We start from the raw sequence: 13,456 nt of genomic DNA, 5'->3' as shown, positions 1-13,456 counted from the left end.
TTCTCTGGACCCAGTAGAGTTAGCCAATTATCGTCCCGTCTCCAACCTTCCCTTCTTAGCGAAGGTTGTTGAGAGTGTGGTGGCGCAACAGTTCCCTCAACACCTGGAGGAAATTGACTATCTAGACCCGCGCCAGTCCGGTTTCCGGCCCGGTCACAGCACGGAGACGGCTTTGGTCGCGTTGGTGGATGATCTCTGGAGGGCGAAGGATGGGGGTTGCTCCTACATACTAGTCCTATTAGATCTCTCAGCGGCTTTCGATACCATCGACCATGGTATCCTATTGCGTCGACTGGAGGGGATGGGGGTGAGGGGCACCGTATTGGGGTGGTTCTCCTCCTACCTCTCCGGTCGGACGCAATGTGTGTTGTCAGGGGAGCAGAGGTCGACCTTGAGGCCACTCATGTGTGAGGTGCCGCAGGGGTTGGTCCTCTCACCTCTCCTGTTCAACACATACATGAAACCGCTGGGTGAGATCATTCGAGGATTCGGGGTCGAGTATCATCTGTATGCCGATGATACTCAGTTATACATCTCTACCCCGAATCACCCCAACAAAGCCGTCAAGGTGATGTCCCGGTGTCTGGAAGCCGTCCGGGTCTGGATGGGAGACAACAGACTCAAGCTCAACCCTTCCAAGACGGAGTGGCTGTGGTTACCGGCGCCCCGCTTCAGCCAGTGGGTTCCATCTCTGGCCATTGGGGGTGAACAACTGCCCCCCATGGATAGGGCGCGCAATTTGGGCGTCCTCCTAGATACCCGGCTGTCGCTGGATGACCATGTGACGGCCGTGGCTAGGGGGGCGTTCCACCAGGTTCGCCTGGTGCGCCAATTGCGCCCCCTACTGGAGTGGGACGCCCTTCGCACAGTCACTCATGCCCTCGTGATGTCCCGCCTTGATTACTGCAATGCTCTCTACATGGGGCTCCCCTTGAGATGCACCCGAAGGCTGCAGCTGGTCCAGAATGCAGCCGTGCGTACAATTATGGGGAGTACTAGGTACTCACATATAACACCGCTCCTGCGCGAGCTGCACTGGCTACCTGTGGCTTTTCGGGTGCGTTTCAAGGTGTTGATTATCACCTTTAAAGCGCTCCATGGCTCAGGACCTAGCTATTTGCGGGATCGCATCCTACCCCACACATCCCTGCGACCAATTCGCTCTCACAGAGAGGGACTCCTCCGGGTACCATCCGCTAAGGAATGCCGGCGGGTGGTGCCCAGGAGTAGGGCCTTCTCTGTGATGGGCCCAACCCTCTGGAACGACCTCCCCCCCGATATTAGAATTACTGCTGATCTCCGCTCCTTCCGTAAGAAACTCAAGACCCACCTGTTCCAATTAGCTGGCCTGGCCCAATCGCAATTACAATCATGATCTAATCCCGACCTTCCTGGCCGGTATTTTAAATTTTTAAATTCTGGGGTATTTTAATTGGTTTTAATTGGTTTTAATCATTAGTTAATTTATGACTATTGTACAGACTTTGTGCTTAATTTGTTTGTCTGGGGTTTTGTATTTTTGTTGTTTATTGTATATTTTATTTCTGTCTGTACACCGCCCCGAGTCCCCTCGGGGAGAGGGGGCGGTTTATAAATTTAATAAACTGAAACTGAAACTGGTGTGACCACCCTTTGCCTTCAAACCAGCATCAATTCTCGTAGGTAACACTTGCACAAAGTCAGAGATTTTGCAGGATTATAGTCAGGTATATGATCAACCAATTATACCAAACAGGTGCTAATGATCATCAATGTCACACATAGGTTGAAACCCAGTCATGAACTGACACAGAAACAGCTGTGTAGGAGGCTTAAAGCTGGGTGAGGAACAGCCAAACTCTGCTACCAAGGTGAGGTTGTGAAAGACAGTTTCATGTCATGGCAAGATTGAGCACAGCAACAAGACACAAGGTAGTTATACTGCATCAACAAGGTCTTTCCCAAACAAAGATTTCAAAGCAGACTGGGGTTTCAAGATGTGCTGTTCAAGCTCTTTTGAAGAAGCACAAAGAAACGGGCAATGTTGAGGATCGTCGACGCAGTGGTCGGCCAAGGAAACTTAGTGCAGCAGATGAAAGACACATCATGCTTATTACCCGTCGAAATTGGAAGATGTCCAGCAGTGCCATCAGCTCAGAACTGGCAGAAACCAGTGGGACCCTGGTACACCCATCTACTGTCCGGAGAAGTCTGGCCAGAAGTGGTCTTCATGGAAGAGTTGCAGCCAAAAAGCCATACCTATGATGTGGGAACAAGGCCAAGCGACTGAAGTATGCACAAAAATATAGGAACTGAGGTGCAGAAAAATGGCAGCAGGTGCTCTGGACTGACGAGTCAAAATTTGAAATATTTGGCTGTAGCAGAAGGCAGTTTGTTTGTCGAAGGGCTGGAGAGTGGTACAATAATGAGTGTCTGCAGGCAACAGTGAAGCATGGTGGAGGTTCCTTGAACGTTTGGGACTGCATTTCTGCAAATGGAGTTGGAGATTTGGTCAGGATTAATGGTGTTCTCAATGCTGAGAAATACAGACAGATACTTATCCATCATGCAATACCATCAGGGAGGCTTATGATTGGCCCCAAATTTATTCTGCAGCAGGACAACGACCCCAAGCATACAGCCAAAGTCATTAAGAACTATCTTCAGCGTAAAGAAGAACAAGAAGTACTGGAAGTGATGGCATGGCCCCCGCAGAGCCCTGATCTCAACATCATCGAGTGTGTCTGGGATTACATGAAGAGAGAGAAGGATGTGAGAAAGCCTACATCCACAGAAGATCTGTGGTTAGTTATTGAGTTCTGAGGTAATAACGGCACGGCAACAGTAACGATCAACTATTTATTAACTTCAGTATAACAGAACAGAGAACTAGCCGGCTGACAGCTATTTATACCCACAGCTGTCAGACCGGCAACCAATGAGAGCTCTAGGATTGTCCCGCCCAGGAGATTGTATAGTTGGGCCAATCAGGGGTGAGCTGTAGGATGAGTTACTGAGCGCCACCTGCTGGTGGACGTTCTCAGGACATAACACCCCTTTCCCCTTGTTCGCGCAAGCGTATTCGTTCAAATACGCCGGTCGTCTGCGCGTGCGCATGGATCTCCTCAATTGAGGTGTGGCTGATGTTGCAGGAGGAGCGTTCCCGGGGAGTGTCCTGGCAGGCCGAAGTCCTAGAGTTCCTTCAAAACTTGCAGGTACGGAGTCCGGCGTGAGCGGGGCGGTTGAAACGGCGCCGGAGTTAGTTGGGCTATTCTGGTCGGGCCGGTAGGTGTCGTCGTCAGGGCCTGGATTATTCTGAGCTGGAACATGCGATTCGCCCGGTGCTTTACTCTGGACGCGCCACCGTAACTGGTCTAAATGCCTCCTCCATTCTCTTCCGTCGTCAAGGAGGACCCTGTAGGAACAGGGTCCTGTTAACTCAGAAATAACCCCCGGCACCCACTTCGGGTCCCCTGCAAAGTTTCTTGCGTACACTCCCTCCCCCACTAGAAAGGTCCTAGGGGGTGGGGAAGAAGGGAAAGAGGGGATAGAATAAGAAGGGTGCAGTCGGTCTAAAGTTGTACGGAGTTTGCGCCCCATAAGTAGTTCGGAAGGGGCCTTCCCTGTCAGCGGACACGGGGTGGTGTGTTGACAGCGTAGAAAGGTTGCCACGCGGAGATGCATAGGCAATGCCGACATGCGGGACAGGGATTCTTTGGCAGAGCGCACAGCGCGTTCTGCCATACCATTCCCAGCTGGGTGGAACGGAGCTGTCGGGGCGTGGCGGATGCCTAGGCAGGCCAAGTAATGTTGGAACTCTTGGGAGGTAAGTTGGGGTCCATTGTCTGACACTAAAACGTCGGGCAATCCGTGTGTGGTAAATAGATTGTCCAGAACGCGTATTGTTGCGGATGAGGTGGTTGAGTGCATGGGGAAAAGTTCAACCCATTTTGACCATGCGTCTATAACTAAGAAGAAAGTGGTGCCATCTATTGGACCCAAGAAATCCACATGGAGGCAACTCCATGGGGCCCTGGGTTGTTCCCACTCCCTGGATGGAGCGGCGGAAGGCGCCGCGCGGATTTGTTGGCATGGGGGGCAACGCTGTACCCACGCAGTGATGTCCGCATCCATGGAGGGCCACCAGACGTAACTTCGGCCCAGGCACTTCATACGGACAATGCCTGGGTGGCCCTCATGGAGGCGGGTCAGCACTGCATGGTGCAAGGCTGCAGGAATGATTACTCTATGGCCCCATAGCAAACAACCCTGGATAGTAGATAATTCGGTGCGGCGCCGATAGAAGGGTAGAAGTGGTTGATCTACAGGAGTGGAGGGCCATCCGCTTCTAACATAAGGTATGACCCTAGATAAAATAGGATCGGATCGGGATGACAAAGCTATGTCTGAAGCGGACACCGGGAGGTGGAGCTCGTCCAGAAGGCAGATCACTTCAGTTGGTGCCGGGTCAGAGACAGGCAAGGGCAAGGGGCAGCGGCTTAAGGCGTCTGCATGCCCCATGTGGATGCCCGGCTTGTGAACAAGGGTATAATTATAGGCTGAGAGAAACTCAGCCCAACGTGACATACGAGGTGAAATGATTGGAGGTGTGGGGCGATCCCCTGAGAGAATGCCTAATAAAGGCTTGTGGTCTGTGAAGATGGTGAATGGGCGGCCGTACAGGTAATGGTGATAGCGTTTTACTCCCGCAACGGCGGCCAGCGCCTCCTTGTCCAACTGGCTGTAATTCCGCTCAGGCTTGGACAAGGTGCGGGAGTAGAAGGCTATAGGGGCTTCAGAGCCATCGGGGTAAAGATGACTTAACACTGCGCCAATTCCAAAAGGGGAGGCGTCGCAGGCTAGGAGCAAGGGCAGACGCTCGTCATACTGGGTTAGGACGGGGGGAGCTGTCAAAGCCCTTTTGACAGCCGCGAGTGCATTTGCTTCGCGGCTAGTCCAGACCCATGGAGCTGAAGAGTCTAATAGGCGGTGAAGGGGTTCTGCTAGGGATGCCTTGTGAGGGATAAAGGAGGAATAGAAGTTGAGGAGACCTAAAAAGGCCTGCAACTCAACCTTGTTCTTGGGGGTAGGTGCGGAAAGGATCGCGTCAACTTTTGAAGGAGAGGGATGAATTCCCCTCTTGTCAATAAGGAACCCAAGAAATTCCACGGCAGGAACCCCTAGCTTGCATTTAGAAGCTTTCAGATGCAGGCCTGTGGAGCGGAATTTTAGGAGGACAGCCCGGAGGGTCTTTAGTAAAGTGGGGGCGTCCTTAGCTGCAATTAGTACGTCGTCAAAATAAGGGGTAACCCCAGGAATTCCATGGAGCAGCCGCTCCATGAGCCCTTGGAAAATTCCTGGAGCTACGCTAACGCCAAACTGGAGGCGGCGGCATTTAAATGCCCCGCGGTGCGTGACTATGGTCTGGGCAAGCGCAGTGGCTTCATCAACAGGAAGCTGTTGATAAGCTTGAGCCAGATCCAATTTGGCGAATATTTTTCCGCGTCCCAAAGTGTGCAGGACGTGCTGGACAACTGGCACTGGGTGGGGATGGGCTTGTAAGGCCTTGTTTAATGTGGTTTTAAAATCTGCGCAGATCTTTATTGATCCATCTGATTTTAGGGGAACGACTATTGGTGTTTCCCAAGGGGAGTAATCTACAGGTTCTAACACCCCTTGAGCTATCAATTTGTCCAGCTCCGCGTCCACTTTCGCCTTTAAGGCGAAGGGCAGCCGCCTGGCCTTTAGGCGAATAGGCGCAATTTTAGGGTCTAAATTTAGGGAAATAGGTGAACCCTTATAACAACCCAGAGAGGAAGAAAAAACGTCCTGAAATTCGGATAAGAGGGATGAGAAGGTATCAGGAGGAAGAGTAGCATATTGGGTGGAGTGAATGCCCGCTATGGACAATCCCAGAGCCCTGAACCAATCAAGCCCCAGTAAAGAGGCTAGGGGGTCACGTACTACTAAAAGGGGCAAGCGGCCAGAAAACGAGCCATAAGTAACATTCAGGGTAGCGCAGCCTAAGAGCTTAATTGGATTTCCCTGATAATCTCGTAAGCGGCAATTTGCAGGGGTAAGTTGCTTAAGGCGGTATTGAGGCAAAAGCGCAGATAGTGTTTGCCAGGAGATTATTGAACGGGCTGAGCCGGTGTCCAGTTCCATCGAGCACTGACGTCCCTCGATGAGGATGGAGAGGTGCAGCTTACCACGGCCTCCCGTGGTAGCGGAAGCTGAATCAACGACCCATTCCGGAGAGTACTCTTCTATGTCTCCGAAAGACAGGTAGTTGAGGCGACGGTTTGGTGGTGCCTGGGCTTGAGAGCGGTAGGCAGAGCTTTGCGGCGCAGGCCGGTTGTCATGAACAGTGGAGCGGCATATGGATGCCAAGTGGCCCTTTTTTCCACACTTGCGGCAGACTGCTGCACGGAAACGGCAGTTTGAACGTGAATGCCGGCCGCCGCAGCTGAGGCAGGCACGGCTATCCTTGTGGGTCAGCGACTGCATACGGTCGATAGCATAGTCAATATCTGATTGAATTGATGGAGTAGCTTGTTGATAATTCACCTGAGGTGTTGGTGCCGGCAGGCCTGTGGGTAGGGGCTGAGGCAAGCGGCGACAGTCCGGGGTGGACTGATCGGCCATCTCTGAGGCGCGAGCTTCATCAACGGCTATTTTTAAGGTTAAGTCTGACCGAGAAAGAATTTGGCGGTGCAGGTTTACATCTTTGAGCCCATAAATAAATTGTTCTAAAAGGGCTTCATCTAAGTCGGCAAATTCGCAAGGAATAGCTGCTGCACGAAGTGCAGCCACGTAGTGGCTGATGGACTGTCCTTCAAGTTGTATGCAGTGGCGAAAATTTTGTCGCCGAGCAAAGCGAGATGGAGCAGGCTCGTAATGTGTCTTGAGCTTTGCCATCAGGGTGTCCCACGGCACTGTGTGGACAGGAGTTGGAGCCGAGAGAGCGCGAGCGGTCGCGAACATCTCTGGCCCGCAGTAGTTCAGAAAAATGCCTCTTTTTCTTTCTAGTGAGAGGCTCGTCAAATGCCTCCCAGGTTTCTGCCTCCACACGGAAAGGTGAGAACATTGAAGAAGTCGTCATTTTGGCTAGATGGATGATTGTGAGTTAGTTTCGCCAACCCTCGTCGTCAGTATTGAGTTCTGAGGTAATAACGGCACGGCAACAGTAACGATCAACTATTTATTAACTTCAGTATAACAGAACAGAGAACTAGCCGGCTGACAGCTATTTATACCCACAGCTGTCAGACCGGCAACCAATGAGAGCTCTAGGATTGTCCCGCCCAGGAGATTGTATAGTTGGGCCAATCAGGGGTGAGCTGTAGGATGAGTTACTGAGCACCACCTGCTGGTGGACGCTCTCAGGACATAACATTAGTTCTCCAAGATGTTTGGAACAACCTACCAGCCGAGTTCCTTCAAAAACTGTGTGCAATGCAAGTGTACCTAGAAGAATTGCTGCTGTTTTGAAGGCAAAGCAAATATTGATTTGAAGGCAAAGCAAATGTTGATTTGATTTAGATTTTTTTTTTGTTCACTCACTTTGCATTTTGAAAATTGACAAAAATAAACAATTATCATTTATATTTCTGAAAGCATTCTTTGTTTACAGCATTTTTTCACACCTGCCTACAACTTTTGCAAAGTACTGTATTTTAAAGAACATTTATCTAGATTTATGCTAAACTAAACATTCCCACAGTCTTCAATTTAACTTTCCTTGCAAACTTTTCTTTTATGAAAACCAGATGAACAATTGACTGTCTGGAATGTGAGGAAAATAAGTGAAGTAGGGAGACTTTTTTAGAGCTGCAAAAATGCTTCCCTCCCCAGTCAATTTTTACAGTAGTAGCTTCACAGCAGTTTTCTTTTTTTTGGGGGGGGGGGTTAACATTTTTTTTATTGGGTTATGAGATAAAATAAGATACAAAGTACAAAAGTAAATATGGGGAGGAAGAGGGGGAGGAGAAGTGAGGGAGAATAAGAAAAAAAGAAAAAGAAACCTTGACTTCCGACTCTCTGTTGCAGTAAAATAAGGCATTAAAATCAAATCGCTATTTTTTGTTTTTTTCATTATATAAACAAGCCATAAAACCAAAAATCAAAGTTTCATTCTTTTCCACCTCAAGCACGAAGTTCAGAAGCAGTCTTCATGTAGAAATAAAAGTACTTATATTCTTTTATTTAATCAAAATAGTCAATTTTGCCCTTTCAGCCAACTTGATCAACTTCTGCAGCCATTTGTCCATGTTAGGAATCAAAGTGTCCTTCCATTTTTGTGCATACAATAGTCCTACTGCTCAACATATATAGTAACAAAGTTCCAAATTTTTTTTCTCCAGGTCTTTTTTATTATTAGCTCCAAAAGGAAAAGTTATGGTTTCATCTTTATCTCTATCTTCAAAATTTTCTGTATTAAAATATGAATCATATTCCTTTTTTTTTTGCTTTATCACATGTCCACCATAGATGGTACAAAGTCCCTTCTTGCTTTACATCAGGTTTCTGTTGAATGAATGCATTATACTTTTCATACATGATATTCTGATTATTGCTGCAGTATGAATGGCTCTAAAGATTCAGCCAAAAGGAGATCACTTACTTATTTAGAAGTGTATGTATGCTTGTATACAGATTTAAAATACAAGTAATCCCCGGGTTACGAGCGTTCCCTTAGCGAACATTCAAAGTTACGTGATAAGCTCCCCCTAGCATTTTCGGACAAGTCCCGAAACTATGAACTTTGCAGCACCATGGCAGTTGTCTGCCCTTACAATCAACCTCAGAGGCTTTGCAACATTCATCCTGTACTTTGCCAGCCAAAATGGAGGTTCAGAGGGGTAGATCTGTCCTTCTGACACTCCATTTAGGCCTCTGCAGTCCCTGCTTGGCACGTTGCCAGCCAAAATGGAGCTCTAGAGGGCGGATCTGCCCCTCCAAAGCTCCATTTTGGCTTGCAACATGCCAAGGGCAGCCTGCAGAGGCCCAAACGAAGCTGCAGAGAAGCGCATGCGGCTGAGAGCCTGGAGAGGAGACTGCTTGCTAGATCTTCATATAGTAAGTGAGCTGGTGCAGCAGGTTGGGTCGGGGAGGAAGCAATTGTGGGGAACATGAGCTATTTCAGTGGCTGGGGAGGCCTTGGGTGGTCTTAGGCAGGTAGCCTGTTCCATCACTAGGGTCCCCATGGCCTTCCCCACTCTGAAGTACCTCCTGTGCACTTAACAAGCCTCACATTTGATTAGCGAATGTGTGGGCGAAAGGAGGGTGTGTGATCCCATTCAAGGTAGGAGATTCACTCTCATGAATCCTCAGGGCAGCTCCATTACATTCATAACTCGAGGACTATCGATAACATTAAAGACTTCTGCTGATAATTAAAAATGAGTGTATCTTTTAAAAGTAAACTGGACAAACATGGCAATTAAAAAAATAATTTTAAAAAAGCTAGGGGCAAGACAACTAAGCCACACGAGATGTTTTATTTATAGCTTGGCAATAGTATGTCCACATAGGGAAAAAAGCTCAACGCCAACTGTACTTGGCGCAGTCATTGTACTAGGGGTCATCCAACTCTTACTTCTGGACATCCTTCCACTCCCCTTAATGGCTGCTTTCTTTCCCTTAACAGAAAAGCTACAGACTGGCCCAGCTGTGTTCATTTCTCTGACCAAGAAGCTGCTTGTGAGTGGAAAACAATGAGAGATGCACCCCTTCCTGCTCTTTTTGAAGCTATGAACACATCTACTGCTCCTTGTCTCAGAGCCCTACTTAATCTGGATTCAGTTGATAATCTGCAGGAGCCTTTACTCTTTACACAGTGGGGAGCAGGGGAAACCAAGGCTGGAAGAAATAGCTAGGAAAACGAAAAAGAAGTAGTTAGCTTATGTAAACCTGAAACAAAGAAAAAAAGAGTCAGAGACTTAAATACAGATTCTGACCAGACAAACATTAATTGAGAGAAGGGAGGGAGAGAGAGAGAGACTGCAGCTGGAGACACACAATTATCTCATCATTACTTTAGTCCCCAGCTGTATTCCCTTTGAAAATTATTCAGAAGGACTGGTGTGAACATAGTGCTTTTCTCTAGTTTTTAAAACACACAAACCTGAAAAGCGTTTACTTTCAAAGCTGCATTTCTTCAATGATCTTTTTCAATAAACTAGACATATTTTTTTCTGTTTTAAGCAGAAGTCTGAGAAACGCTGTGCCTCCTTTCATGAATAGCTGAGATGCAGGGCATAAAGCAGTTCTTCCAAATAGGATTCAAAGTAGGCTTATCATTAGTAAATTACACCTTGTCAGTGGTTAGGTTCTTCTTTCTTTAATGTTTGTTCAATATTTTAATACCTTGATTTATTTGTATGTGGCACACAATCCTTCCGATTTCTCAAAACTGGATAATATATCCTTCCAGGTCGGATGGGACCTGCAATTCCATCATATCCGGAAGAGGCTGCATTTGGGAATCTTCCTATCTTAAACTCCTTATCCTTTGTTATGGCACCCTCTTGTGTTTCCTATTTTCTATTACATATACACATAAACATACAGGGTGCCACGATTAACATTCTTGGTCAATTTTCCCAGGACATTATTCACTAGGTATAGGACAATTTGTTTATGGTGGAGGTAGTGGTGGTTGTAATCCTACAACTGCACTCACAAACCACAGCTAATGTGATCAAAACACGAAAAAGCAAATTAAAGGAAAAGGAAAAATACAGAAATATGAGTGCATAGCCATGTGACTAATCCCAGAAGCAACATTTAAGATGCAAAACTTTCAGAAAATAATGTCTATTAGCTGACTATGCCAACAATCAATACAAGGCTGTTTATTAGGACTGGAATTGTGTTCACATTAGTAATTCACACCACTATTTACACTAGACTTAATGAAGTTGCTGTGATAGCATAGCCTTTATTGTCATTGCACAAAATAAATACAACGAAATTGGTTATCTTTTGTACTTTTGCTTTGAACAAAATGGTGGAAATTGGATGGTGCAGCTGATCTAAATTGTGGAGTTCTTAATTCTTCCTGAGCTTGCAGGGATTGTTGCACCTAGTTGGGTAATAAAACATCAGCAAGCAAACACCCAATTTAGAAAGCACAAAGAATTCCCCAGTTAAACCCTCGTATTTTCTTATATTGTTCCAAATTAGTATGCTATGATGCCAGTGAGAAAAACTGAATAAAATTACACTTCTGTAAATATAAAACAACATGAATGCATATGTTATGAAGTTGTAAATAGGAAGGCAACATTCTGGTGGTGAAAACATCTGTTATGAGCCATATGAGTGCTGCTAAGTAAGTTGTAGACTGGGATTACCACTTCCTTGGGACTTGCAGAGACACATTTAATTAACTTGGGAACTATATGTGACACTAAGATGGTAGATTATTTGATGCCTACAATTTTGCCAGGAGGCTTCTGAATGTCTTCCCTCGTAGGAATGGTGAATATAACATCTGCATCAAAGGAAACGTTTAAGATATATGGATTGTGAAAAGAATTCAGAAAACAGAAAGATACAGCATTATTTGGCAGTATAATTGGTAGTGGATTGAACTAGAATGTGATGGGAAGTATAGGAATCTGAGGTGCTTCTAGATAGCTACAAAGGGATGGTGAAACACATTCTGTTTATGTTTGTTGTTAGTATTTCAGTTGTGAGGAATAGCAAATAGTAACTCACCAACATTGTCTTCCCCTTCCCATTGCATTTGTGCTCTTTGATTAGCCTGCAGAGCAGTGTGACGGGGTGACTGTTCTGACCTAGGCTTCCCCAAAAAGCACAAAGCAGAGTCCTGGTCCCCCCCAAAAAAACCCTTTTATTAAACAAACGTGAATTCCTCTCATTTACATTCAGCAAGGCCTGGCAAACAGTATGTCAAAGGAGTAATTATGACTATAGAGCTTATCTATCTACGAAAGCTGCCATGTAAATATTTTCCAAATGAGGTGCCGTGCAAGGAAAGACTGGGCAAAGAGTCTCTGAGATTCACGGACAGATTTTCACATTCCTGAAACAAATCTAACAAGCGAATGAATTGTTTCCTGTAAAAGCCCATTCCCCTTTCGCTCTTCTTTTATTTCCTATGGGAGGAAACAATCACCTTCCACCTGTGACTTTGCTTCCAAGTCAACCCTGATTTCTAGTTGTTCTTTTCTTCTGGCAGCTCTGCGCAAGTGCACATTGGGAACAGGCTCTAGCTGTTCCTGTGCCTCACTGCTGTCTAGCTCCATAGGCACCTGATCACTGCCAGATGGCCTTGGCCCCATCTCTGCGGAGCCCTCATCCGAGCCTTCCCCAGCCTCCAGGACTGGCCCATGCTCCTCCCCACTGTCCAATCTGCTGCCAGCTTCACTGGCTGCTGGCAGGCCACAACAGTGACTGTTGAATTCATTTTCCACCTAAAGCTTAGAACTGTACTTTTATAATAAGGTGTCCTGCTTTAAGTGAAGAGGCCCAGGAATGAGGTGGGACTGGGACTTTTGATTCCCCAAGGAGTTCTCTAGAACCTGCACTCGCAATATCTCAAAATTTTCCTGAACTTCTGGGGAATGCTTGTTTGAGACCCTGTCACCAATTATGCCAAAGGCTGCTCTTGTCAAAAGGGCAGGTATGGGGGTTAGAGAAGAAAGTGGAAACATAAGATATCAGAAGAGGGCCACGACAAAGAAAAGCTTGTGGAGGAAGTTTCTGCTGCAATTACCCTTATCAAGACCTTTATAAACAGACTCCCCCATTCTTCTGCTGCCTGGCTGGGAGTTGGCTTTTTTCCAGGCACGTAACAGAACTGGTTTCTTATATTGGAAAGCCTTACTTTAAAAAAACCAAGGCCAGATACTTTCCAAGTAGGGAAGTTTGTTTCGTTTGTTGGTTAAAGCGATCATATTTTCTTTGAGTACGTGTGTAAAAGGACAAACTTGAAAAGGTGGAGGGGAGCAATCTGAAGGAGGTCCATAAAGATTTTAAAAAATGTTTATGTTTATCATTTTGTTTTAAAAAGAAAATTTCAGGTTCAATGCCCAGAAAATAAATTAATCTAAAGGACAGCTTTGGGGTGGGGGGGACACCTATCCTTTATAATGAAGAATGTACTGTTGGTGCAAACTGCTGCACCACGAGTCTTTTTCTTCCTTGATTTGATATTTTATTTTGAGAAGTTACTTTTTAGTTCTTGGTTTGGACTGCTGACACTCCAAAGAGTCTGCTTCTGTTTCCATCTCTAGCCCTAAATGCTAGAGAAAAATGAACTGCTGTAAGTTTTTTAAAAAAACATGTTTGGGAGAATGAAGTGTTTGTTCTCTGTTATAAGTCACCTCTCTGTTACATGAGCCCTTGACCCACAGAGAAAAGATTTAACATTTCCATAATGCTGCTAGGAGGGATTGGCATTATCAATACGCTGAAGATCTCAGTACATCTCAGAAGTGCTGATCCA

General features: G+C 46.4%; 2 long non-coding RNA genes across 2 annotated transcripts; one reads left to right on the top strand and one right to left on the bottom strand.

Annotated features, from left to right (window-relative positions):
• Positions 1–1,623: 1,623 nt before the first annotated feature.
• LOC309383871 lies at positions 1,624–11,190 on the bottom strand. Its single transcript, XR_014173938.1, has 3 exons — positions 9,578–11,190; positions 7,369–8,505; positions 1,624–2,778 (listed from the first exon to the last, which is right to left on the bottom strand). It is a non-coding gene; the product is annotated as an uncharacterized lncRNA (long non-coding RNA).
• LOC309383872 lies at positions 8,663–9,277 on the top strand. Its single transcript, XR_014173939.1, has 2 exons — positions 8,663–8,830; positions 8,914–9,277. It is a non-coding gene; the product is annotated as an uncharacterized lncRNA (long non-coding RNA).
• Positions 11,191–13,456: the final 2,266 nt, after the last annotated feature.

Source organism: Natrix helvetica, assembly GCF_964273705.1.
Source record: "Natrix helvetica genome assembly, chromosome: 1".
In the NCBI taxonomy this organism is placed as follows: Eukaryota; Metazoa; Chordata; class Lepidosauria; order Squamata; family Natricidae; genus Natrix; species Natrix helvetica.
This window is presented reverse-complemented; position numbering and strand designations above follow the sequence as displayed.